Source organism: Heptranchias perlo, chromosome 5, assembly GCF_035084215.1.
Source record: "Heptranchias perlo isolate sHepPer1 chromosome 5, sHepPer1.hap1, whole genome shotgun sequence".
In the NCBI taxonomy this organism is placed as follows: Eukaryota; Metazoa; Chordata; class Chondrichthyes; order Hexanchiformes; family Hexanchidae; genus Heptranchias; species Heptranchias perlo.
Genome location: NC_090329.1, coordinates 64,337,472 through 64,364,304, shown reverse-complemented (window position 1 = coordinate 64,364,304; position 26,833 = coordinate 64,337,472). Strand labels below are relative to the sequence as shown.

Genomic DNA, 26,833 nt, shown 5'->3' with positions numbered 1-26,833 from the left:
CTCTCTCTTTCTCACTCTCCCTGGCCCCTCCCCTCTCTCTTTCTCACTCTCCCTGGCCCCTCCCCTCTCTCTTTCTCACTCTCCCTGGCCCCTCCCCTCTCTCTTTCTCACTCTCCCTGGCCCCTCCCCTCTCTCTTTCTCACTCTCCCTGGCCCCTCCCCTCTCTCTTTCTCACTCTCCCTGGCCCCTCCCCTCTCTCTTTCTCACTCTCCCTGGCCCCTCCCCTCTATCTTTCTCACTCTCCCTGGCCCCTCCCCTCTCTCTTTCTCACTCTCCCTGGCCCCTCCCCTCTCTCTTTCTCACTCTCCCTGGCCCCTCCCCTCTCTCTTTCTCACTCTCCCTGGCCCCTCCCTCTCTCTTTCTCACTCTCCCTGGCCCCTCCCCTCTCTCTTTCTCACTCTCCCTGGCCCCTCCCCTCTCTCTTTCTCACTCTCCCTGGCCCCTCCCCTCTCTCTTTCTCACTCTCCCTGGCCCCTCCCCTCTCTCTTTCTCACTCTCCCTGGCCCCTCCCCTCTCTCTTTCTCACTCTCCCTGGCCCCTCCCCTCTCTCTTTCTCACTCTCCTCTGGCCCCTCCCCTCTCTCTTTCTCACTCTCCTGGCCCCTCCCCTCTCTCTTTCTCACTCTCTCTGGCCCCTCCCCTCTCTCTTTCTCACTCTCTCCTGGCCCCCTCCCCTCTCTCTTTCTCACTCTCCCTGGCCCCTCCCCTCTCTCTTTCTCACTCTCCCTGGCCCCTCCCCTCTCTCTTTCTCACTCTCCCTGGCCCCTCCCCTCTCTCTTTCTCACTCTCTCTGGCCCCTCCCCTCTCTCTTTCTCACTCTCCCTGGCCCCTCCCCTCTCTCTTTCTCACTCTCCCTGGCCCCTCCCCTCTCTCTTTCTCACTCTCCCTGGCCCCTCCCCTCTCCCTTTCTCACTCTCTCTGGCCCCTCCCCTCTCTCTTTCTCACTCTCCCTGGCCCCTCCCCTCTCTCTTTCTCACTCTCTCTGGCCCCTCCCCTCTCTCTTTCTCACTCTCCCTGGCCCCTCCCCTCTCTCTTTCTCACTCTCCCTGGCCCCTCCCCTCTCTCTTTCTCACTCTCCCTGGCCCCTCCCCTCTCTCTTTCTCACTCTCTCCTGGCCCCTCCCCTCTCTCTTTCTCACTCTCTCTGGCCCCTCCCCTCTCTCTTTCTCACTCTCCCTGGCCCCTCCCCTCTCTCTTTCTCACTCTCCCTGGCCCCTCCCCTCTCTCTTTCTCACTCTCCCTGGCCCTCCCCTCTCTCTTTCTCACTCTCCCTGGCCCCTCCCTCTCCTCCTCCCTCTCCTTTCTCACTCTCTCTGGCCCCTCCCCTCTCTCTTTCTCACTCTCCCTGGCCCCTCCCCTCTCTCTTTCTCACTCTCTCTGGCCCCTCCCCTCTCTCTTTCTCACTCTCCCTGGCCCCTCCCCTCTCTCTTTCTCACTCTCCCTGGCCCCTCCCCTCTCTCTTTCTCACTCTCCCTGGCCCCTCCCCTCTCTCTTTCTCACTCTCTCTGGCCCCTCCCCTCTCCCTTTCTCACTCTCTCTGGCCCCTCCCCTCTCTCTTTCTCACTCTCCCTGGCCCCTCCCCTCTCTCTTTCTCACTCTCCCTGGCCCCTCCCCTCTCTCTTTCTCACTCTCCCTGGCCCCTCCCCTCTCTCTTTCTCACTCTCCCTGGCCCCTCCCCTCTCTCTTTCTCACTCTCTCTGGCCCCTCCCCTCTCCCTTTCTCACTCTCCCTGGCCCCTCCACTCTATCTTTCTCACTCTCCCTGGCCCCTCCCCCTCTCTCTTTCTCACTCTCCCTGGCCCCTCCCCTCTCTCTTTCTCACTCTCTCTGGCCCCTCCCCTCTCTCTTTCTCACTCTCCCTGGCCCCTCCACTCTATCTTTCTCACTCTCCCTGGCCCCTCCCCTCTCTCTTTCTCACTCTCCCTGGCCCCTCCCCTCTCCCTTTCTCACTCTCCCTGGCCCCTCCCCTCTCTCTTTCTCACTCTCCCTGGCCCCTCCCCTCTCTCTTTCTCACTCTCCCTGGCCCCTCCCCTCTCTCTTTCTCACTCTCCCTGGCCCCTCCCCTCTCTCTTTCTCACTCTCTCTGGCCCCTCCCCTCTCTCTTTCTCACTCTCCCTGGCCCCTCCCCTCTCTCTTTCTCACTCTCCCTGGCCCCTCCCCTCTCTCTTTCTCACTCTCCCTGGCCCCTCCCCTCTCCCTTTCTCACTCTCTCTGGCCCCTCCCCTCTCTCTTTCTCACTCTCCCTGGCCCCTCCCCTCTCTCTTTCTCACTCTCTCTGGCCCCTCCCCTCTCTCTTTCTCACTCTCCCTGGCCCCTCCCCTCTCTCTTTCTCACTCTCCCTGGCCCCTCCCCTCTCTCTTTCTCACTCTCCCTGGCCCCTCCCCTCTCCCTTTCTCACTCTCTCTGGCCCCTCCCCTCTCTCTTTCTCACTCTCTCTGGCCCCTCCCCTCTCTCTTTCTCACTCTCTATGGCCCCTCCCCTCTCTCTTTCTCACTCTCCCTGGCCCCTCCCCTCTCTCTTTCTCACTCTCCCTGGCCCCTCCCCTCTCTCTTTCTCACTCTCCCTGGCCCCTCCCCTCTCCCTTTCTCACTCTCCCTGGCCCCTCCCCTCTCTCTTTCTCACTCTCCCTGGCCCCTCCCCTCTCCCTTTCTCACTCTCCCTGGCCCCTCCCCTCTCTCTTTCTCACTCTCCCTGGCCCCTCCCCTCTCTCTTTCTCACTCTCCCTGGCCCCTCCCCTCTCCCTTTCTCACTCTCTCTGGCCCCTCCCCTCTCTCTTTCTCACTCTCTCTGGCCCCTCCCCTCTCTCTTTCTCACTCTCTATGGCCCCTCCCCTCTCTCTTTCTCACTCTCCCTGGCCCCTCCCCTCTCCCTTTCTCACTCTCCCTGGCCCCTCCCCTCTCTCTTTCTCACTCTCCCTGGCCCCTCCCCTCTCTCTTTCTCACTCTCCCTGGCCCCTCCCCTCTCTCTTTCTCACTCTCTCTGGCCCCTCCCCTCTCTCTTTCTCACTCTCCCTGGCCCCTCCCCTCTCTCTTTCTCACTCTCCCTGGCCCCTCCCCTCTCTCTTTCTCACTCTCCCTGGCCCCTCCCCTCTCCCTTTCTCACTCTCTCTGGCCCCTCCCCTCTCTCTTTCTCACTCTCCCTGGCCCCTCCCCTCTCTCTTTCTCACTCTCTCTGGCCCCTCCCCTCTCTCTTTCTCACTCTCCCTGGCCCCTCCCCTCTCTCTTTCTCACTCTCCCTGGCCCCTCCCCTCTCTCTTTCTCACTCTCCCTGGCCCCTCCCCTCTCTCTTTCTCACTCTCTCTGGCCCCTCCCCTCTCCCTTTCTCACTATCTCTGGCCCCTCCCCTCTCTCTTTCTCACTCTCCCTGGCCCCTCCCCTCTCTCTTTCTCACTCTCCCTGGCCCCTCCCCTCTCTCTTTCTCACTCTCCCTGGCCCCTCCCCTCTCTCTTTCTCACTCTCCCTGGCCCCTCCCCTCTCCCTTTCTCACTCTCTCTCTGGCCCCTCCCCTCTCTCTTTCTCACTCTCCCTGGCCCCTCCCCTCTCTCTTTCTCACTCTCTCTGGCCCCTCCCCTCTCTCTTTCTCACTCTCCCTGGCCCCTCCCCTCTCTCTTTCTCACTCTCCCTGGCCCCTCCCCTCTCTCTTTCTCACTCTCCCTGGCCCCTCCCCTCTCTCTTTCTCACTCTCTCTGGCCCCTCCCCTCTCCCTTTCTCACTCTCTCTGGCCCCTCCCCTCTCTCTTTCTCACTCTCCCTGGCCCCTCCCCTCTCTCTTTCTCACTCTCCCTGGCCCCTCCCCTCTCTCTTTCTCACTCTCCCTGGCCCCTCCCCTCTCTCTTTCTCACTCTCCCTGGCCCCTCCCCTCTCTCTTTCTCACTCTCTCTGGCCCCTCCCCTCTCCCTTTCTCACTCTCCCTGGCCCCTCCACTCTATCTTTCTCACTCTCCCTGGCCCCTCCCCTCTCTCTTTCTCACTCTCCCTGGCCCCTCCCCTCTCTCTTTCTCACTCTCTCTGGCCCCTCCCCTCTCTCTTTCTCACTCTCCCTGGCCCCTCCACTCTATCTTTCTCACTCTCCCTGGCCCCTCCCCTCTCTCTTTCTCACTCTCCCTGGCCCCTCCCCTCTCCCTTTCTCACTCTCCCTGGCCCCTCCCCTCTCTCTTTCTCACTCTCCCTGGCCCCTCCCCTCTCTCTTTCTCACTCTCCCTGGCCCCTCCCCTCTCTCTTTCTCACTCTCTCTGGCCCCTCCCCTCTCCCTTTCTCACTCTCCCTGGCCCCTCCCCTCTCTCTTTCTCACTCTCCCTGGCCCCTCCCCTCTCCCTTTCTCACTCTCCCTGGCCCCTCCCCTCTCTCTTTCTCAATCTCCCTGGCCCCTCCCCTCTCCATTTCTCACTCTCCCAGGCCCCTCCCCTCTCTCTTTCTCACTCTCCCTGGCCCCTCCCCTCTCCCTTTCTCACTCTCCCTGGCCCCTCCCCTCTCTCTTTCTCACTCTCCCTGGCCCCTCCCCTCTCTCTTTCTCACTCTCCCTGGCCCCTCCCCTCTCTCTTTCTCACTCTCCCTGGCCCCTCCCCTCTCTCTTTCTCACTCTCCCTGGCCCCTCCCCTCTCTCTTTCTCACTCTCCCTGGCCCCTCCCCTCTCTCTTTCTCACTCTCCCTGGCCCCTCCCCTCTCTCTTTCTCACTCTCTCTGGCCCCTCCCCTCTCTCTTTCTCACTCTCCCTGGCCCCTCCCCTCTCCCTTTCTCACTCTCCCTGGCCCCTCCCCTCTCTCTTTCTCAATCTCCCTGGCCCCTCCCCTCTCCATTTCTCACTCTCCCAGGCCCCTCCCCTCTCTCTTTCTCACTCTCCCTGGCCCCTCCCCTCTCCCTTTCTCACTCTCCCTGGCCCCTCCCCTCTCTCTTTCTCACTCTCCCTGGCCCCTCCCCTCTCTCTTTCTCACTCTCCCTGGCCCCTCCCCTCTCTCTTTCTCACTCTCCCTGGCCCCTCCCCTCTCTCTTTCTCACTCTCCCTGGCCCCTCCCCTCTCTCTTTCTCACTCTCTCTGGCCCCTCCCCTCTCTCTTTCTCACTCTCCCTGGCCCCTCCCCTCTCTCTTTCTCACTCTCTGCTGCCCTCTCTTCCTGTCTCCCTCGCTGTCAGCGCCATGTTATTGCTGTGACACTGCGGCTCCGCAACAGGTCGGAAGGGATCGCGGCGCTGCCGGCGGACCGGACCCGGACCCGGACCCGGACCGCTCCGTGAGGAGGTCAGAGGCGGATCGGGCGGGCAGGAGGTGAGTGTGCGGAGCAGCTGGGACAGTGCGAGAGCGCGGAGCCCGGGCCGGGTCGGGTCGGGCCGGGCCGGGAGAGGAGGTGCGCCGAGCTCCGACCAGGCCGGCTCCGCTCACTCGCTGCCCGTCTGTTCATCCAGGCCTCCGCCTTCCGTGGAAGATCAACCCGACACCGGAGAGCAGGTGGGAGACGGTTGGAGTTAAAATTGGGAATTAATGTCTGGCCCGGTGTTGGGGTGGACCCACCGGGATCCGGATTCAATCGCTCGGCATTGTTGGGGATTGATTTCGAGCAGGAGTGGGATTGGGTTGTTCAGAAGTGGGATTAGGATGTCCAGGAGTTTGATCAGGATGTACAAGAGTCGAATTGGGATGTACAGGAATGTGATGTACAGGAGTTGGAGTGAGATCGGGATGTACAGAAGTGGCAGTCGGATGTACAGGAGGAGAGATTGGGATGTCCATGAGTAGGATGTACAGGATTGGGATGTACAGGATTGGGATGTACAGGTTTGGGACATTGACAAACTGAGTTTTAGGTTTCTTTATTTTGCTCCCCATATTTCAGTTTCCTCTTTCTTTATCTGCTGCTTACAATATCTGATTTTGCCTCTTGCAAGTTGATCAGTTTCGAAACGTTGTTGAGGATGCCGTAATGCCTCTATGTGGCTGAATAGCAGTGAGGTGTTCACCAATGTTTCTGGGACTTGGTGACGGTGAAGGTGTCTGCACTCTGCTCTGGATTGAGCAGCAGCTCATAAGGACCAGATTTCCAGCCAAGGGGATCACTGCAGGCTGTCTGAATTTATAGCGTATTGTCAGTATACTAAATCAAAAGCAAAATACTGTGGATGCTGGAAATCTGAAATAAAAACAGAAAATGCTGGAGAAGCTCAGCAAGTGAGGCAGCATCTGTGGAGAAAGAAACAGAGTTAACATTTCAGGTCAAAGACCTTTCATCAGAACTGGAAGATGTTAAAAGAGTTAAAGTAATTGAGACGGCTGATGTCACGCCGGCAGTTCGCAATGAAAAGCTCAAGAGAGGGTAAGAAGCCAAAGGGAGGGGTCCAGGTGGAACGAGAATTCTGAAGACGGGAGAAAGGGTCCGCTGTGCCGGGGGAAGACTCCTGGTCACAGAATTGGGTGCGGAGATGAGGGTGACGCAAGAAGAGCTCAGCATCGTGTCAAGCTCGAAATTCATTGAGGTGGGGGCATGAGGGGATGAAACTAAGGCTTTTGCTGAGGACTGATCGTTCAGGGTCAGAGAGGGGAAGGTCAGAGGGGATGTTTTCTCTTTTAACATCTTCCAGTTCTGACGAAAGATCTTCGACCTGAAACGTTAACTCTGTTTCTTTCTCCACAGTTGCTGCCTGACTTGCTGATCTTCTCCAGCATTTTCTGTCTTTGTCAGTATACTAGTTTAGTTAGTGATTTGTTGCTGTTTAAGCACAGGTTGTACATGTTGAAATGCAGGATGCAACTTCAGTATCATTTCAAGATTTAGTATATTTCATGAAAGGTTTGAATTAGTGATTAGAAAATACAAGCATTCATGGGTAGTGTTGTCGAGAAAATGTAGGCCAGCAGGTTTCTTGGTCATGGAACTTGTTCCTTAAACCAGAACAATTTAATTGAGACTTTTTAAAAAAAAAGAAGTTTCATGGAATTTTGAAACATTGAACATTTGTCATTTGCTGCTGTTTGTTAATGTACATACATGTATTTCAAAATTAAACTTCCAAGACTCCATGGCAGGTGTATTGTATTATGTGTAGCATTGATCAGGCCTTTTTTGTAGTTGTAATTAAATGATCTACATTAAATAGAATTAATACTGGTTGCTGGATGAATTCCTGTTGTCATGTTTCTTTGGGTGTTAGCCTTGGCTCAGTTGTCGCATTTTTGCCTCTGAGTCAGAAGGTCATGGGTTCATATCCCACTGCAGGTTTCAAGCACATAGAATGCTGCACTGTTGGAGGTGCCGTCTTTCAGATGAGGCATTAAACCGATGCCCCGTCTTCCCTCTAAGCTGAACATAAAATATCCCTTGGCACTATTAGAAGAGGAACAGGGGCGTTCTCCCAGTGTCCTGGTCAACATTTATCCCTCAACCAACACCAATAAATATAGATTATCCAGTTATTTATCTAATTGCTGTTTGTGGGACCTTGCTGTGTGTATTTTGACTACCATGTTTGCCTACATAATAAAGTAACTGCACTTCAAAAGTACTTCATTGGCTGGGAAGTGTTTTGGGATATCCTAAGAATGTGAATGATGCTATATAAATGTAAGTTTCTTTCTTTAGGCTTCACCTGTATCAACAACTTTTATTTCAATCAGCTACCATAGACCTGTTTATATCAGTCAAGATGGTTCACTTGGAACTTAAGAAATAAATTTATAAAATATATTGTTTCATGAGGTAAAATTTAATGTTGTGCTTGTGGGCTTGTGCAGTGGTTATCAGTGTTGTATTGTTAAAAATTCATTCTCAGCGTGTGGGTGTTGCTGGCAAGGCTGGCATTTATTGCCCATCCCTAGTTGTTCTGAGTAGGTGGTGGTGGGCCTTCTTTCATGAACCGCTGTAGTATTATTTGTAGTGGTTTGATAGAACTGAGTGGCTTGCTAGGCCACTTCAGAGGGCAGTTAAGAGTCACTGGAGCCACACCAAAGCCTGACGGTATGGTTTCTTTCCCTAAAGGAATTAGTGAACCAGTTGGCTTTTTACGACAATTCAACAGCTTCATGGTCAATTTTACTGATACCAGTTTTCTTTTATTTCCAGATATAAAATTAAAACTGAAATCATATTCTCAAACTGCCACAGTGTGATTTGAACTCACATTCTGTGGATTACTCATACAATAACACAACCACTACACTATTGTATCCATAAGTGATATTGATTGTCATATTGCATGTGCAGACTATCTGCCCACTTAGACATTGAAGTCTGTACTTCATTTTTAAGGAATTATGTTTTGAATTTGTTTTAATTCGTGTTTATCTCAAGCTATGTGACTGTAGATTTCAGTCCATTGGTGCAGCCTTTCTGAAGATATAGTGGAGAGTATTATAATCAGTAGTTCTCCAGTTTGCTCAGATTGTTTTGTCACGGATTTGAGTAACTGATCTGTCTGTACACCAGTATTGTCCAATAAAAATTGCTAACTAGCCACAGGTGTGGCTGTGGTTACATAGTTTTAGCCATATGCACTAATTCCAGTCGAAAACACCTTACATGCATTCACATAATACAGCTAAATGTACTGCGTGTGTATATTTACTTAACAAATATCTACCATCATTCAAAAACCAAGTGGGTAAAGCATTCGCAACTATCAAAAAACACTCACACACTCTGCTTTTAATCGTACCATTTTATCAACAAATGTACAAAAGGGTTAAAGTGCACCTGCATACAGCGTGCGAACGTGTCTAATGGCAGTGTCTATTGCTCATTTTTTATTTACTAATCAGAAATGCAATTAGCCACATCTGGATTCACAATTAGGCACGTGTGGCTCGTGGCTAACATATTGGACAACAGTGATATTGTGATGATGTATTGTAGCTTCAGTCAATCATTTATCAAGCTGTAGTTATGTATTACATATGTTAGGACTTTTGAGTGGATTAAATCTAAGTTTAATGAGGCAGTGTAAAATAAAAACAAGTGGAGAGATGTGATGCTGCAGTAATTTAAATTGTTTTGTCTCATCTGGAATGTGATTGGAATTCAGTCCAGGTAACAGAATAATAGTAATTTATTTATGCTAGGTATAAGAATATTAAATAAAATGATTTGTCTTTTAAATTTCTGGCTATTATCTGAAATATGACATTGTGAAAATAGAAACAGAATTGGAATCTTTGATTGTGAATCTTTGAGTATGAGAATAATATATGGGTTTCCATACTGGCTCATAGCACCACATATTACCTAGTCAAGGTCTCGGTTTCAATGCCTGATCGCTGCGTTAGCTGATTTCAGTCAGGGTGCTAGTTATGACACAATTTGCTCAATGCCCCTGGAGGCTAAGAAAGTGAAAAAATCAGCTAGGATTTCCCCACCCCAACCAGATCCAGTGACTGCTGCTGGAAAGTATGCATGTGTGGCCACATGAGGATGGCAGGATCAGGCTTGGCTCTGATGTTTCACCCCCTCCCCAAGGAGGTCACATAGTCTGTTGACACTCACTTTCCAGGCTCACACATAAAGAATGATCCCTTGGGTGAATTACTGTTTGGTTCTACTACTTGTGGTAACTGTATCCCAGAAAGAGTTGCAGTCGTCATGAAAGAATAGGAAAGAGGAGAAATTTGGGGGTGGGGACAAATGTATTGCAATATTCATTTTGAAATTTGAAGTCAAATCAAGTATCTAAGCTTCAACTATATAGTTTAAAAAAAACACCTGTTCTTCAGGAATGATAGTGTAGGAATTGGGGAATAATGGTATATAGAATTCTTTAAGAAGCTTACAGTAAGTGGCCTATAATCATATGGTTTTTAAATAAATTAACTGCCAAATCTCTTCCCCCCCCCCCGACATTTGTGAGGTTTTATCTGCGAAAACCTGAAACATTGTTAAAAAAGAACCATTGCTGAGCCTTTATTTGTAATTTGAAGTGTAGCTTACAGTAAGGCTGCAGGCAACGATTTATCTGTGGATAATCAAAACACTTTGCATCAATACAAATACTGTATACATTTTCTGTGATGTAGACAATACCTGTCCAGTGGAGGTGGCAGCAAGCCTGTAACCCAATGGAGAGAGTCTCATGACATCATAAATTGAATTTGCATCTTCAGTGGTTTGAACCCTGGGTCTTACTGTCTCACTCTGTCATGTTAATATTTCTAAATCAGATTATTCTTCAACCAGGAAGAACGATGACTATTGTATATTATATGAAGATATATACTGCTGTATAGAATCTACCCAATCCATTCAACAACCATGGCAGTGAGTTAGTTGGAACTGTCTATGTCTGCGGGGTGGTGCGGGGAATGAGAGGGTACGTTTTCAAGTACTGCTGGTTTGAATATTTTGAGTGGTTATAGAAGCAGAACAATTGTCACTAGGGTGAGATTTATAAAGTACTAATCTAATTGGGGGTACAGATATCTGAAACGGTAAGAACTAAGCTTGAGCTTGTTTTCTAAATATCATCCAAAACATGCAAATAGACTACTGCTTTAAAGTAACTTCAAGGTACCTGTTATTTCTAATTAATATTTTTCTTGTTTTTATAGGGTTGTTTTATTTAGTTTTTACTCAGTATGTGTACTGATAGTAACTGTTGGTGCACAGAGCAATTGCTATATAATATTCACGTAGATGGATTAATGATTGTGATATTGGCTGTTGATTATTGGAAGTCTATATATTAAGTAAGTAATCTGCTGAATCTCCCATAGTTCCTTTATCCTTGAGTACAATAACTTTAAAGTCAACCAGAAGTACTTACCTATGTGTACATTTGACGCTGTCCTGCACTTGACGGAACAGATTGGCCAGTGTCTTGGAATTGTAAAGAGGAGGAAAGATCTCAAGAATATACAATATTTAAGTGGAGATAGGAGATAACTTGCACAAATTCTTGTTATAAGCTTCTGGAATACAAAGTTTGGTTTTGGTCCATGGATGTTGATCTTTGCAGATTAATGTCATTGTGTATATGTCTGTGACCTAAGGAAATGCATAATATTTGTTGTTTTTATAAGAATTATTTTTGGAAGAATGTGCTAAGGTATTCGTCTGAGTCTGTATGTTCGAATTATTCCATGTCTTTCACTGTTCATAGTTTACTGAAAGAGCATAATGTTCCTGATCAATCTGGTTTGTTAGTTGGTATCACAGATCAGCGTGCTTTGAAAATTAGCCTGCCGGCTGTATGTTTTGCAGTTAGTGCGTATCTGTCACGCTCCAGACGTTGTGCTTCAAATTGTCACACTTCATTACAGATGCAGAGCAACCTTAAGAAAAGAGAAAGAAAGTCAGTTGTTGATCTGAAAATGTATTAGCGCGTACAACACCCTGTGATTGACACGACCAGTTTATAAGAAGAAACAATATTTCTGAATTTGCATATTAAGAGCAGTGACCTTAAAGGTCGAGGCCCAGTTAGCAGCTAAGCATCAGTACTGTGCACCAGACTACCCATGAACATTGCCACAGGAAACCTATTATTAAATATAAATGCTTTGAGAGGCATCTATCATATTTCAGGTGTCACACTTTGTCACACATGCAAATTTCTGTGTCACACTTTTTAGAAAATATAAAAAGAAAAAACAATCAATTCCTGTTTTCAGAGAAATATTGCCAGCAAAGTAAAGTGCCCTATAATTGACCTCAGGATGTCCCTGAGAGCAATCACCCTCTAACTGACCTCAAGGACATGCCTATTTATAGTATTAAGACCTTGTGACCTAAAAGTGTCAGGCCAGTATTACACACAGCTATCCCTTAGCAGCATAAAAATACACTGTGCATTGCATTGTGTAATGCTTCTGCCCCAACCATGAAGAACATCAACAAAAAGCTGTCTAGATCGCCCCTTCCCCCCCCCCCTTCTTCCCCCGCCCCTTTCCCCCCCCGCCCCTTTCCCCCCCCCGCCCCTTTCCCCCCCCCGCCCCTTTCCCCCCCCGCCCCTTCCCCCCGCCCCTTTTCCCCCTCCCCTTCCCCCCCGCCACCCCCTCCCCCCGGCCCCCTCCCCCCCGGCCCCGGCCCCCTCCCCCCCGGCCCCGCCCCCTCCCCCCCGGCCCCGCCCCGCCCCGCCCCGCCCCTGACTACTTTAATGTAGTTATAGCAGTTGATTAGCATAGATCTGGGAGCAGGTTGCTAATGAGAAGGTGATTTAGGAGGGAGCGAATAATCAAAATTGGAGTGTGAAGTAAGCCCACAATACAAATCTGAAACTGATGGCAGCAGTAATTTTGTACTTTTGACAATAGTTTGCTGTTTTATTACAAAATAATGGGTTACACCGTGCTGTCTCATACATCACAGAGTAATATGGAAATTTATCACAAGTGGCAGAACGTCGGTGTTTCACATTAGAAGTTGTTGACAGATGCTCTTGTGTGCCGCTGCACATTTACAGTTGTGGCAATTTTGCAATGACTGCAGTAATGGCGAGACTCAAAACAAAACATTGAAAATAATTTAAATGATTCCTTAATTTTTTTTGTAGAAGTACTCCGAGAACAGTTTAATTCTGTATGAGGAGATGCTCTTGAATTATCTCTCTTTCTTTTGGTGTAACCGCATTGAGACGTTGCTCCTAGCCCTTGTGGTGATGAATGCAGTTATGAATTAAGTGCTTATTCCAGTGTGCAGCTGCGTGTGATGAATGTTGATGTTTTATTGTGTGAAGTATAGAAGAATATGTTCACACTTTGTGTGTATGATTGGACAGGTGCATATCATCTTTTGACAATTGAAGTCTATTAGTCACAAACTGGTAGCTGGTTTGTTCTTTGATCTATGTGAATAGAAGGACGTGTTATAGATTCTGAACGAACTGACCCGATTGAAAAGTGTTCAAGGTGGTTGCTTCATAGTAAAGTTGCTGGAGTTGGGAGTCTCAATGCCACCAGACACTATAGTTGATTCTCAGCTGAGCCTGTGGATGCAGGTTTAGTTGTGGTAGTGGCCTCACTTCAGGGAATGGGAAACTGGTGTAGAATGTTGCAGCCTGTGGCAAATATGCCTCCTGTTCCCTAAGCATGCGGTGATATCACGGTTGTACACAATGGTTGTGGTCTGTAACAAGTAATGTGTTAATGGCAGTGTATATAGTATGAGTTCATAGAAAAAGCATAGAATTTTTGGTCTTCAAAAAAGCACTGTTCATAAAGCTATTTTGCTGAACAGTTATGTTAAATGCATGGTGCAGTAGGAGGTTCTAGCCCAAGAAATGAGAGCTTCAGTAATTTGGCCTGAAAGTTTGATGACATCAAGAGGCAAAATACAGTAGCCTTCAGAGACTGAATATTTTGTTTTCTCTTTTACACCATATTGAGTATGATTTGCCACAATTTTGTATTGTTGTACAAGCCACAGGTTTTCAAACTGGGGTCCTTGGACCCTAGGGGACCTGCAAAGGGATTTCTATCTTTGCTGTCAAGATTTCTGTATATCTTGACTTATTAGCATGCTATTTTCTGTTGCCTTATATATAATAGTAATAAAGATGTTTTCTGTAAAGCACTTTTTTTGGCAGTTAGACAGGGGTTTCTGGGAGTGTGTCAATACTGCAGGGGATCTCCATACAGCAAAGCTTGAAAACCACTGATGTAGGTGAAGTAAATATTTGCGCATTGAGATACAATGTGCTTCTGACTAAAAGCATGGGACATCAGACAGATGGACTGTAAGTTTGAACAGAAATAGCAGTTTTCTTCCCGCAATAATTCTGTTTGATCTCTCACTAGCTCTGTGGAAATTGTTGTTTCTTTTGGCTTAATTTTCTAATCTGAAAGTAAGATCCTGAGTACATGGAGTATTGTTGGCAGATTGAATTGCTGCCAAGTGCTGTAATGCTGACTGTACAGGACTGGTGCAATGTGGTGTGCTTGTTTCTTTTTAATTAAAAACGAACGCATAATTCTCCAATCACGATTCGGTCATTTTTGTCCTGTTGTGCTTCAGAGAAAGAAAAAAATTTGTTTCATCTTAAATAGTAAGTAAAACTGACTGTTAATTCTGCACAGCTTCACTTTTAATCTTTTTATGAGGAACAGTAAACAGCTGGAATGTAAAAGTATTTAAAATTAGCGATCGAGTTTTAAGTTTAGTGGTTAGTAGAATTTTATTGTTATATATGGGCAGTGATTTGGTTGTTGTTTCTTCATGGCCCTCCCTCCCCCTGCCTCACCTGGGTGTGATAGAAGAATGAAAGCATTCTTTAGATGAAATGATGGTCTTCCTTCTGTTGATCCAAATGGACCAGGAAGATCCCAGGTTCGATTCCTGGACTGTACTGAGTTAGCTGATTTCAGATAGAGCGGTATTGGGGGTAATACAGCTGACGTCATCCTCTTTCTCAGGTTTTTCCTTCCTTGCCTTGGATGAGGAAAGAATCAGCCAGTTCCTACTCTGTTTGGTATCTAATGACCCTTGAGGGTGAGTGTGCGTGGGCACTGGGTGAGGAGAGGATCAGGCTCAACTGCTGTGACCCCCGCGGTTGAATAATTTGCTGACACACATGATTTACGCACAGGATTCACAGGGTAAGTGGGTGCATAGGTAGATCCAAGAAATTCAAAGGGGGAAAAATAGTTTCTGAAAACAAAAAAGAAAGTTGCTGCATTTTTGGGGTAGCCCCACCATGATAACTACAGCCCTCCTCTTTTCCTCTTCTAAAAGCTGGGACTCATGCTGGGGTTCACAGACATGGGAAATCTTCTGAAATCTCACCCCAGTGGCCATTCTTCATGTGTCAACATGAGCATCTGGGAGCTGTTTGACCATTAACCACCCTGATCCTGTCTCACCTTCACTTTCCAATAGGAGTCACTAAGTAATGAGTATGTTTTGTAACAATTTTGGATTATAGGCTGTAGATTTTCAAGCGCTGCAAGGGTATCGCAGAGGGCCCACAACATCATCAGATTTCTGTCTGTGTGTGTTTGAAAGTGCAGGTTTTACTCTGTGCTTTTCCATGGAGCAGTGATTGAGAATTTTTTCTTCCAATATTCTCCACTTGTCTCCTGAAGTAGTAACTTATATTCCAGTATGCTTCTTCACCAAATGCACAGAGCATTGAGAGTGAGTGTTGGCAGGTTATTCAACTACAAAAGCATCACAGCCAAGCCTCCTCCTGTTCTCGCCCAGCGATGTGAACATACATTTTCCAGCAAGAATTGCTAGATAGCAATTGCCAGTAGAAACCATTAGTGCTTTCCCACCCACACCCTCTAGCCCAGCTAACCTGGGCCTAACCTGGACCCGACCTAAGGTCAGTTAACTCAACACAGACTAGGGATCAAACCTGATTTTCTGGCTTAGCACTACACCTGTTGGCACCTTTATTCCACAGGATATCAAAGGAACAGTAAATGAAGACTTATCTTAACTTTTTATTGAATAACATTTTTCCTTGGTGGAGGCAGGAGGGAGAGTTTGTTTTGCTGCATGTTTTTTCGTCTTTTATCATACGTCATTATGGTATAATTTTGGAGGCAGCGTTTTTACATTTTGTGAATTAGTTTTTGTATATTGTTGGAATGTGATAGCACTGAGTTATCAATTTCATAATATGTCTATAGCTAAAAATTACAATTTAAAAATGGCTTACTGAGCTACTGGCCTGAGCAGTGCTGATATTGGAAAGCCCCTTGTGTTTCTCATCAGGACGTGGAGAATGGGAAAAATCTGCCTTGGAAGGACTTGAGGGAGAGTTGTCCCCTCCTCCATCTCCTAATAATGGGCTTTCAAGCAGCTTCAGCAGATGCCAGGTTGTTTAGTTGGTGTGCAGTGCAGGATAGAATATTGCAATCAACAGAAATAAATTAGTCGTTAATTTAGCTGAATTGTTACCTTTTCAGCAGAAGTGTTTCACCTCAGCGTTTTGTTAGAGGTGGCCATAATCAAAATGTATTAACTGAACTTTTATTTTTACTCTTTTTAGAATAGGACTGATTTTGGCTCAGAGAGCACAATCTTTGAGTGGACTGTCTGGAAAATTTTCACCATATATTTCCTTGCCATGGTAGGTGGAATCATTAGTAATTAAGATTTTTTGTTAGCAGCAAAAAAAAACACTAGAACTCAGGCCACACTCCCATCCTTATTAAGCCTTTTACAGTTTTTGACACCATGGCAAAAGGTGGCACATCATGTTTTAGAGACCCGTGCAACACTTGTAAGTTTTGATTTGTGAGATTTTTAATAATCTTGAAATGCCTTGTCTCTAGCAGATTAGAAAGGGAATAGTGTGTCTCCAGATACTGACTGGGTATACCATGCTGTAAAGGATGGGTTGTGCCTGAGCTTTAAAGTTCTGAGAGCCTTTGGTAAATAATGACATCCTGGGAGGAGTTGTAACTGTTGAAACAGCTGATGCAAAGTTTCTTCAGCACAGTCGCTGCTGTTCTGGTAATGAATCTGTTTGGACAGTCTCTGTGGGTTTGGTGCATGTTGAAGAGGAAGCGTGAATTTTGTTTTATTTTTAAGAATTTACTATGTGAAGAGAAGTAAGTTTATGACTAAAACAGTTGGCTTTTTACTCACTTTATTTGAGAACTTTGCTTGACTATGTTTCTATGTCTGAACAACCCTTGAAACGGTATATTTCTTTTGCAAGATTTAAGTCATGAAGTAAAGCAGAGTGCTCCTGTAAAAGAGCTAGCTTATCTCATGGAGGTGATTACTTTATCAGGCAAAGCAAACTAATTATCCCATCACTGCTTTGACAAGGTTAATAATTAAAGTTTATCCAGGTGTTATGCATCTACCTTGTACTGCCAACACCTACAAGATCACCAATCAGAGAGATTTGTTGGTAATTGAGAATCGGAGCACAATACACGTAGCACAGGTCAAGTCATTTGATAACAAGCACTTTCATATGATTTTAGGCAGATTGTATTACTTTCATAATTTTTATATCCCAGAATGTATCACCTTTCTGTTTTGTACAATAAAAGTAGCCACACACTGCAATAAAAATACTGTGTCCAGTAACTTGTCACTAATGGAGGCTGCCAGGATTGCTTCTACAGAGGATAAATGGTTTCTTATCTTCCAGACTTTGCCAAGATATTGCAGAATCTTAGTGGTGTCTGTTGCCTGAAGGGCTGGGAGGTGCATCATTTGTGGTACAAAGTGGGGCTTGAAATTAAAGGAAGTCTTCTTATTGTTCCTAGATAAGTGCAGTAGCGTGCTTCTGCAGGCCCATCTTTTAAAGAGCTACAAAATCATTAGCTTTTGCTCAACTACGGTTTAAAAATACTGCAATACATAATGACTTTATTCCGCATAGAAAAATAATGCTACTCCTGATCTCCCTAAGGATGACTCAAATTAGCTATTTCTAGTGAAAACATTCCAAATGGTAAGACTGGATTATTTGCCCCGCAGCTGAAACCCTCATCCATGCCTTTGTTACCTCCAGACTCGACTACTACAATGCTCTCCTGGCTGGCTTCCCACCTTCCACCCTCCGTAAATTTGAGCTCGTCCAAAACTCTGCTGCCCATATCCTAACTTGCACCGTCCCGTTCACCCATCACCTATCTGCTCACTGATCTACATTGGCTCCCAGTCTGGCAACACCTCAGTTTTAAAATTCTCATCCTTGTGTTCAAATCCCTTCATAGCCTTGCCCCTCCCTATCTCTGTAACCTCCTCCAGCCCTCCGAGATCTCTGCACTCCTCCAATTCTGGGCTCTTGCGCATCCCTGATTTCCATCGTTCCACCATTGGCGGACATGCCTTCAGCTGCCTAGGCTCTAAGTTCTGGAATTCACTCCCTAAACCTCTCTGCCTCTCTACCTCTCCTATTTTAAGACGTTCCTTAAAACCTATCTCTTTGACCAAGCTTTTGGTCACCTGCCCTAATATCTCTTTATGTGGCTCGGTATCAAATTTTGTCTGATAATGTTCCTGTGAAGCGGCTTGGAATGTTTTACTACGTTAAAGGTGGTATACAAATGCAAGTTGTTGTTGTTGTAGATTATTTACTATTGACCAGTTCCAGGAACAGGACAGGGTAAAACATACCTGAAGAGAGGATTTGCAATACCCATTTTTTTGATTTATCTGTTTTAATCCTATTAGAAAGTCTTTGGTGTAATCTTGACAGACTTTGGCTATTATAATTGATGCTATGAAGACTCAAGTCTCTCTTTGAGCAAGGAATGAGCCTTCACTGAATCCCTTTTGCTAATAGTACAGTCACAATCAAGAATGTGCTGTGTAGGGAATCATTTTTTTTCTTGAGAAGCCAAAGTGAAGGGCCAGTGACCAAAGTACAGGACACCACTACAGTTGAAAAAAGCAAATTAAGAAAATAAGTAAGTAGTGATTAGGTGACATCATGCCTGGATTTCAAAAGCCTGAAGATCGGAGGAAGGTAAGGGGTTCCATAATAATTTATTATTGGCAGTACATTTAAGTGATAATGTTTGCAGAAGACTTCTGAGTCTAGTTTCATAATACTTTTACTGGCTTTGTCAATTTTGCCTCTCCCAGGAGATTATATGGCTGGGGGGAGGGGCTGGGTAAGTGTCTAGTCATTGTGCTCCAGCCATTATGGTGTGGAGCAGGCTTGATGGACCAGTTGGTCTTTTCCTGCCCATCAATTTCGTATGTTTGCATTTTTGTAATTTGAATCAAGCCCATTGAAATGAGCACCAGATCACATCTTGTGGCCATTTTTATTTGTATATTATACAGTTTTAAAATTGATTTCTGCAAAATTGTAATGAGCATTACAACTCCTGATGGCTCCTGGATGTTAATTCACATCATATTACAGTATATGAGAAGCACATTGGAGACAGTAGTCAAAGGTCTGCTCCTGAAACAGAAATGCAGTGAAACACATTTCTTGCTGCAGTCTATGGACCAACATTCTGGAAAAGCTCCACCTAACCTAAAAATGCAGCAGGCAAAACAATCTTAATTGGCAGATTAACTGAAAGATGCAGGCATGTAAAAACTGTTGGTTAACTTTTACTTTCTCCTGCATTAAAGATTCTTTTTTATTATTATTGTCATATTCTTAGGGGATGCTTTAATGTTAAATTTACTACATGTTTAATTTAATGTGATTCTTGGGAGGCTGTGGGCCTCCAATGTGGACTTATTTTTGCTCAGGATTGTTAGTCACTTATAATCAGCTAATTTTGCCTACTAAAAGGAAGTACTGCCTTGAATGTTTCATTATTACTATTCAAATTCACTGTATACCTTTGTAGTTGTAAGACAGGAAAGCAGAATCATGTACCAAGTTATCCAAACAAATGATTTCACTTTTCCTATGAATACATGCCTCTGAAACATCAGACTTTACAAGCTTATTGCTTTAACATTTGAGAACCAAGTGATACTGGGTTTTGTGAGAGTATTTTTTTTTTATTCGTTCACGGGATGTGGGCGTCGCTGGCAAGGCCGTCATTTATTGCCCATCCCTATGATAGAATTACTGTTATGTTTGTTACAATTTTTAGTTGCTAACTTGTAAATCTTGGACAAACTGGTGAAAAACATTTAAGGATAAAAGGTAAAGCTGTAAATGTGAATCAAAAGCAACAAATGGTGGAAATGCGCAGCAGATCTTTCAGCGTTTGAAAGAGAAAATATTGGTCAGAGTTATGGGTGGGAGCTTTCGTAAGAACTAGATTTAAGTCTCTCGGAGCAATTTGTTGGTGTTGGACCTCTTTGGGGACGACACATGCTACTGTGCAGAAGACATTCCAAACGTGCCATGTGTGCATTTGAGAAGTTGATCCTTAAAACAAGGTCGGAGTGCTGTATGAATCTCTCTTCTGCTTGGATTGCTTCTTTGGTTGAAGAATCAAAGCATGGGGAGATGTTAGAATAAGAAAATTATCAAAAACCTTGTCCCACTCTGAGCCTAAAACAATTTTTCAATCTGACCATCATTTTTGTGTTCATGGTTAAGTTGACCAGACACTATAAAATCCTTTTTACTTCTATTGCTCCACTGTTTTGCCTATCATGCTTTATACTTCGGGTTGCGACACTTGTCCCATGAAACCATAGTGTCATATAACATTATGAGGGTTGTAGTCAGGTCTGAGAAATCATTGCTGTTTTGATTGAAAGATTGTTTTAAAATTCATATGCACTGTTGATATAAAATGAGATGTAGTTCCACAGCAAGGTTCAGAATGTTGTTTCCCCCCCATCTCTTAAGATGCTGATGTACAGTGCCTTGAGTGCTGGCAGCCCCCCTTTGTTCAAGTGGCCATTCTTCATGTTTGAGCCTAATCAGTGAGTATTAACAGGTTGGCATAATGGGAGAGCCCAATCCTGTCTTCATCCAGGATTTAATTTTGACCATGATTAATGTCATTATATGTGATAAAAGTGGAATTTTGGGGGTATTAATCTGTTTTCAAAAGGTTGTTTGTATAATTTTTTTTGCACTGATTTTGGGCTGATGGTTGTCATAATGGGTACCAATGGGAGGCAGACTTTCATCACATAATTTGAACTGAAGTGCTATCTGATGTTTCTCTGAATGTTGCAGAACAGCATTAACAACCTATTTATCTTAGTTTTGTAACACTCACAGCTATCTGTTATTCTCTTTATACTGAGTTATCTATAACTGCAAATACTATATATATATATATATATATATATATAAAAAACCATTGTTATAATAGTGGATATATATATATCCACTATTATAACAATGGTTTTGCACCAACTCAGATTATCCCCCTTTCCATGTATTGTGTGGATCTGAAGAAAGAGATTGTTTAACGCATTGGGTAAAGATCCTTTACTAGAACAGGAGGAGTTCTGATGAAGAGTCTTTAAGATCATAAGAAATAGGAGCAGGAGTAGGCCATATGGCCCCTCGAGCCTACTCCGCCATTCAATCAGATCATGGCTGATCTTTGACCTCAAATCCACTTTCCTGCCCAATCCCCATATCCCTTAATTCCCCTAGAGTCCAAAAATCTATCCATCGCAGCCTTGAATATATTCAATGACCAATGACTCAGCATCCACAGCCCTCTGGGTAGAGAATTCCAAAGATTCACAACCCTCTGCGTGAAGAAATTCCTCCTCCCTCAGTCTTGAATGGCCGACCCCTTATCCTGCGACTATGCCCCCTAGTTCTAGACTCTAGCCAGGGCAAACAATCTCTCAGCATCTTCCCTGTCAAGCCCCTTAATAATCTTGTTTCAATGAGGTTACCTCTCATTCTTCTAAACTCCAGAGAGAATAGTCCATTCTACTCATCCTCTCTTCATAGGACAACCCTCTCATCCCAGGAATTAATCAAGTGAACCTTCGTTATACTGCCTCCAAGTCAAGTATATCCTTCCTTAGATAAGGAGACCTAAACTGTACGCAGTGCTCCAGGTGAGTTCTCACCAAAGCCCAGTACAACTGTAGTAAGACTTCCTTACTCTTGTACTCCAACCCCCTTGCAATAAAGGCCAACATGCCATTAGCTTTCCTAATTGCTTGCTGTACCTGCATGCTAACTTTTTATGTTTCTTGTCCGAGGACACCCAACTCTCCGAACACCAACATTTAATAGTTTCTCACCATTTTAAAAAATATTCCGTTTTTCTATTCTTCCTATCAACGTGAATAACCTCACATTTCCCCACATTACACTCCATCTATCACCTTCTTGCCCACTCACTTAACCTGTCTATATCCCTTTGCAGACTCTTTGTGTCCTCACAGCTTACTTTCCCATCTAGCTTTGTATTGTCAGCAAACTTGGATACATTACAGTCAGTCCCTTCACCTAAGATTTTAATATAGATTGTAAATAGTTGAGGCCCAAGCACTGATCCTTGCGGCACCCCACTAGTTACAACCTGCCAACCTGAGAATGATCTGCTTATCCCTATTCTCTGTTTTCTGTTAACTAATCCTCTATCCATGCTAATATGTTATGCAAGATAAGGGCTCATGGGGTTGGGGGTAACAACTTTTTATGTGGCACCTTATCGATTGCCTTTTGAAAATCCAAATATACTACATCCACTGGCTGCCCTTTATCTACCTTGCTAGTTACATCCTCAAAAAACTCTAATAAATTTGTCAAATACGATTTCCCTTTCCTAAAACAATGTTGACTCTGCCTAATCATGTTATGCCCTAAGTTCCTAATCTATTGTGCACCTGCAGACATTTTCCTTAATTTGTGCTTTAAACAGTCTACTGTTTTTGTTCGACCCATTTCATTTGGCTTCACCTGCAGTACACTTGCTGGTTTGTTTTGCTTGGTACTTTTATACAGACCAAATGGGTTCCACTTTTGGCTGAAATGTTCTGCTTTTCAATTAAATTGCAGTGATTGGTGTTTTTGTTATATTTATAGTGGTTCTAGACCCTGATTCAACCTTTCCTTTATACATATTTTATTGGTTTGCTCTTACTGGCATACATTTAGGAATAAATTTAACTACAAAATTACAGTCTATTAATTATAAATACAATATACCCATATTACATTGTCTTTTCCTGTGGACTGTGCATTTTCCTTGGTTTCCTGTATTTTTCTACAGTCTGAATATAAATATAACTAACCTTTTGTGTGAATTTATTTTAAACATATAAAATGTATTATAAATGCTGAATGATGTGCCAGAGATACTGGTGGGAAACCTCGGAGTAGGCGCATCAGTGATTCTCTGTTAGTCCTATTTCAGAGTGTAAAATATTTCGGGAGAGAGGAAAAATTGAAGTGATATTCCATTAGGGATAATATGGAAGGGAAAAGGGAAATTTTGTTTTTCTGCTTATTTGCCAGAAACACTGAAAAATAATGATGCATTACTATGAATATTGGTCAGTAAGATAGAAATTGGAATTCTTCTGAATTGAAGTACAGATTACTAAAGTAAAGTACAGACTAGTCTTGTGAGAAAATAAAATACTGTTTCTGCAGTATAAAGTCTGGAGAGGAAAGGAAAAGTATTCTTGTCATCGTTTAGATATTGGAAATTGTGTATTAAATTTGAAAGCAAAGTATGTTAAAAATCTGATTCCTTGTAAGGTAATGTAGCATAATTCATGGTCTTGCTCCACGGAAAAATAGGCCGTGCGTTTTCACTCCTAATTCCTCACGTGACGAGCTCACCCCGGCTTTTCCTGCAGTGCCCTAGAATTTACCCACTGAGACGGGGAGACTGAAAATTATTGAACAAGTTGCCCTGAGGCTCTTTGAGCCAGCTAGTTGTGCTGGCTCAAGTAGCTTTTGCACATACTTGGAGCAAGTCACCCTGTTTGCTGTATTGATTGGAGGAGTGATTTGTGACACATGCATGCCTAAAAAGGCAAGAAAAATTTAAATTTAAAATGGTGGGGGAAAGAGTTTCAAAAAAATCTGATATCTGCTAGATGGCTTTGTTACTGATAGAAAGTTTTCTGCTTTGCTAAGAGGTGTTGTGTGGGTGATTTTTTTTTGGTTGTGGATGATATGGTGGGAACCAGATTTTTCGGTGATGAGGAATGGGAAGAGACATTGAGAGGACCAGATGCAGTCTCTGATTCCAAAAGGGCTTTTGTCTCTTTAACAACACTGAGCATTGTACTTAGAATAGACTGAGTCCCAGCATATTTTGGGCATGTCAGAATGTATCCCTTTTCTGGACAGAAATTCCATAGTTCAGTACAGTGATTCTGTGCAGAATAGCCGCAATAGATCTTAGCCATTGCCTGTTAAGCTGCTTTGTGAACCTGCCGTTGGAATGAATGTGAGTAAGCTGAGCAGTCACCTGTTTCTTGCAGCCGGAAATGTGCTCAGTTTTTATCCTCTCATGCCAGGAATGTGGTTGAAAGTATTACAGTGCCTTTTTCCATTAGAAAAATCTTGATTTCTGCTTTGAAATTTGAACTGGCTTCCTTTCAGGAAATTTGTCTTCAGTTAAGTGAACTTGTTATTACAGTCCCATAAATGTAGTTTGGTCAGTCATGCTTATGAGTTGCTATTGTACATTCCATAGATTGCACTGTTCTTTGAGGTAATGCATTGCTGATGGCTCAGAATGTGCTATAAATTCTGTTTAATACACCATAGACATCTAGAAATACATGCATGTATGTGATTCAGGAAGCTGTGTCAGGAGTGCTTGTAATCACAGCGCCAATTATAACTGAAATGAAATCTGGAGTGAAACCTACTATACATAGTGGATTATTTGAATGTTTTTTAAAAAAAGTGAAAGCAAGTTTTATTAAACTTCAAATTTTAAACAAGATTTTTTTTAATATCCCCATGGCTTCTTATACACAAGGCAGTTTTTGCAAAAAGTGAATGGAACCATGGAATACAATCCCCAGAACATTGGTGAAAATCGTATAAACTCACATAATAAAAAATTAAAATGACTTGTTCCGTCATCATAAGCTAGTGGGCCTAATCATAAACAAATGAAACTGTGGAATGTGATCCCTAAAACGCTTGTAAAAATCCCACACTCCCATACAATAAAAACAGAATTTAACTTATTCAGTCACTGGAAATCAGAGGTCTTGATTACCTAAGTATTCATCTTCTCAGTACATATGCATTTGATTGAGCCTGAATGTACAAGGCCTGAATTTTGTTTGTTACAGATTTAAAGCCATTTTGAGCAGGAACATTTTGTTTGGAATATAACATGTTAAAGTAGCTGTTTACTCTGTAGGCCTTACATAAGCTTTCCGAATCAAGGATATCACTGGAATGCTTTGTCCATTGCATTTTTCAGCTATCTAGTCTGATTTCTTTTCAGCTATTTAATAATTTCTTTTCTGCAAATAGAAGATTTCTGTGGTTCTGCAATAAATGCAGGATGACATAGATCAGCCATAAAAAGACTGAATCCAAAATGGCATTACTGGCAAAGTTGAGTGATTCCAGCAAGAGAAAACCATACATTCCATAAGACTCCAATCATGAGTTGGGAGGGTATGGGATCCCAATCTCGTAGGTGAGTCTTCTGCCAAGTAGGGAAATGGTGGTAGGCCTATTGACTCGTGGGTAGTACGGCAAACCAATGTAATGGTATTGAAGGGAGTTGAAGTAGTTTTGCTTCCTAATCACTTCCTTTTACTTTTTGGGAAAATTCACTGTGTAACTTTTATTATCTGGGTCTGTACTTACTTCATCTAAAAGATGGTAGGAGTATTTATTCCAAGCATGGTATAGCTGTATATCATACTGATCACAGATGCACATTGTATGGGGAAACTTTCAACTCCTTTTTATTTGAAGGTGTTAATAGTACTCTAGGCTTTTGTGGGATGTCATGCTGCTGCTTTTCTATCTCTGCATGAATGATAGTTTTACTCTCTGAAGAGTTGACACTAATTTTCACAGTTTCCAGTATCCCCCTGGAGTTGCCTGCAGCAAATTTTCAGGTGCCAAGTGCCTGTGGATGCCGTTGCTACTTTTAGCAGGGAGTCATTGCTATCTTCGTCACATGAGCACTCACTAAGTACTCGGTTTCCTGCTGTATAGCGAACTAAGGAATTGTCTGCTTTAGTTTAATTGCAGCAGTGAGATGCTATGATAGAGAATGCCAACAGTTTTTCAAGTTTGCTTTTTTAAAAAATTACAAACATTTCTCTCTACTGTTTGAAAAGAAGTCTTGATCGTTTCTCACTGGAAATATTTTGGGATGTCATTATTGGAGAGTTTGTAAAATAGTCTGGTTTAATAGATTCATAATTTGAATAACTGACTATTTATTAGTTGCAATGTTTTAAGAAGTTAATTTACCATTGAAACTGATATACATATCAAGTTGGGAGGCCCAGTCGGTTCAGATAAGTGATGTTTGGATTCTGGGTTTTCAAATTAGGCTCCCCAGCTTCTAGCGAGTCTGCAAGGTCATCAGATTTCTGTAAATTGTTGTCGTATTTCTGTATTTGTTGACTAAGTAATATGTTATTTTGATTACTTGTGTGTATATATACTAATAAAAACATTTTGCAATAATTTCACTGTTTTCGTTTGGATTGCGGATGCAGTCTATTGAAAGTTAGAGTCCCTGGGAGCATGTCTGTATTTAGAATGGCATCTTATTGCATAAAACACCTCGAAGTGCTTCATACACTTACTTTTGGACTGCAGTGATTGTTGTTGTGTGGGCAAATGTCCTACATTGCAACAGAGACAACACTTCAAAAGTACTTCATGTCCTGAGGTCGTGAAAGGTGCTATATAAATTCAAGTCATTTTAAAAAAAAATGTGGCAGCCACAAACCGCAATGAAATGAATGACCATTCTGTTTTTTTGTGCGCTGTAGTCCTGGTGTGGGGCTTGAACCCATATCCTTCTAATCCAGAATGCTATGAACTAAAACAAACTGGTACTACAGCTTTCCACCCTACAGTACTTTCCACTCAAGGTAATGAGGAGGATGTTCCTTGAAATAGTCACCTCTTCCCCTCCCCTCCCAATCAATGTATTAAATTGCTTCTGGAAATTCTGTGGAGTAGGGTGGATTTATGACGCCATAACAACATAAGATTATACAAAAAGGTACAACTTTTTTTTTACACGCTGTTATAGATTGCTGATCTGTTTCTATTTTGTCCTTGTTGCTTATTTTCTGCCTTCTGGACAGGGACATTTAAAAAGCAGAAACCTTGTTTATACACAGGGTAGGAACTATATCCCATGTTTTACTGAAGATAAATAGCCTGTATTAATTTGATCAGGCTGTTGGGTTTCATTATGAATCGTTTATCCCATTTAAGTTTTTTTTTATAGTAAGATAAACCAACTGGCACAGAAGGCAGCTGCTTGCACCTTGATTCAGGACAGGTGTGACATAGTCCCATGTATTTGGGAGTTCCTTGTCTAACTGGGCTTACTTGATGTGTAGGTCATGAAGTAGGAGAAACAA

General features: G+C 44.0%; 1 protein-coding gene across 7 annotated transcripts in view; it reads left to right on the top strand.

Moving 5' to 3' along the window:
- Positions 1-5,100: 5,100 nt before the first annotated feature.
- LOC137321812 (intersectin-2-like) overlaps positions 5,101-26,833 on the top strand; it is a 218,164-nt gene continuing 196,431 nt past the window's right edge. For 6 of the 7 annotated variants that reach the window (XM_067984500.1, XM_067984499.1, XM_067984496.1 and 3 more), the window contains exon 1: positions 5,101-5,436. The gene's annotated coding sequence lies outside the window, so the exon portion shown is untranslated. The remainder of the gene's footprint in view (positions 5,437-26,833) is intronic. The other variant, XM_067984497.1, reaches the window with a different exon arrangement.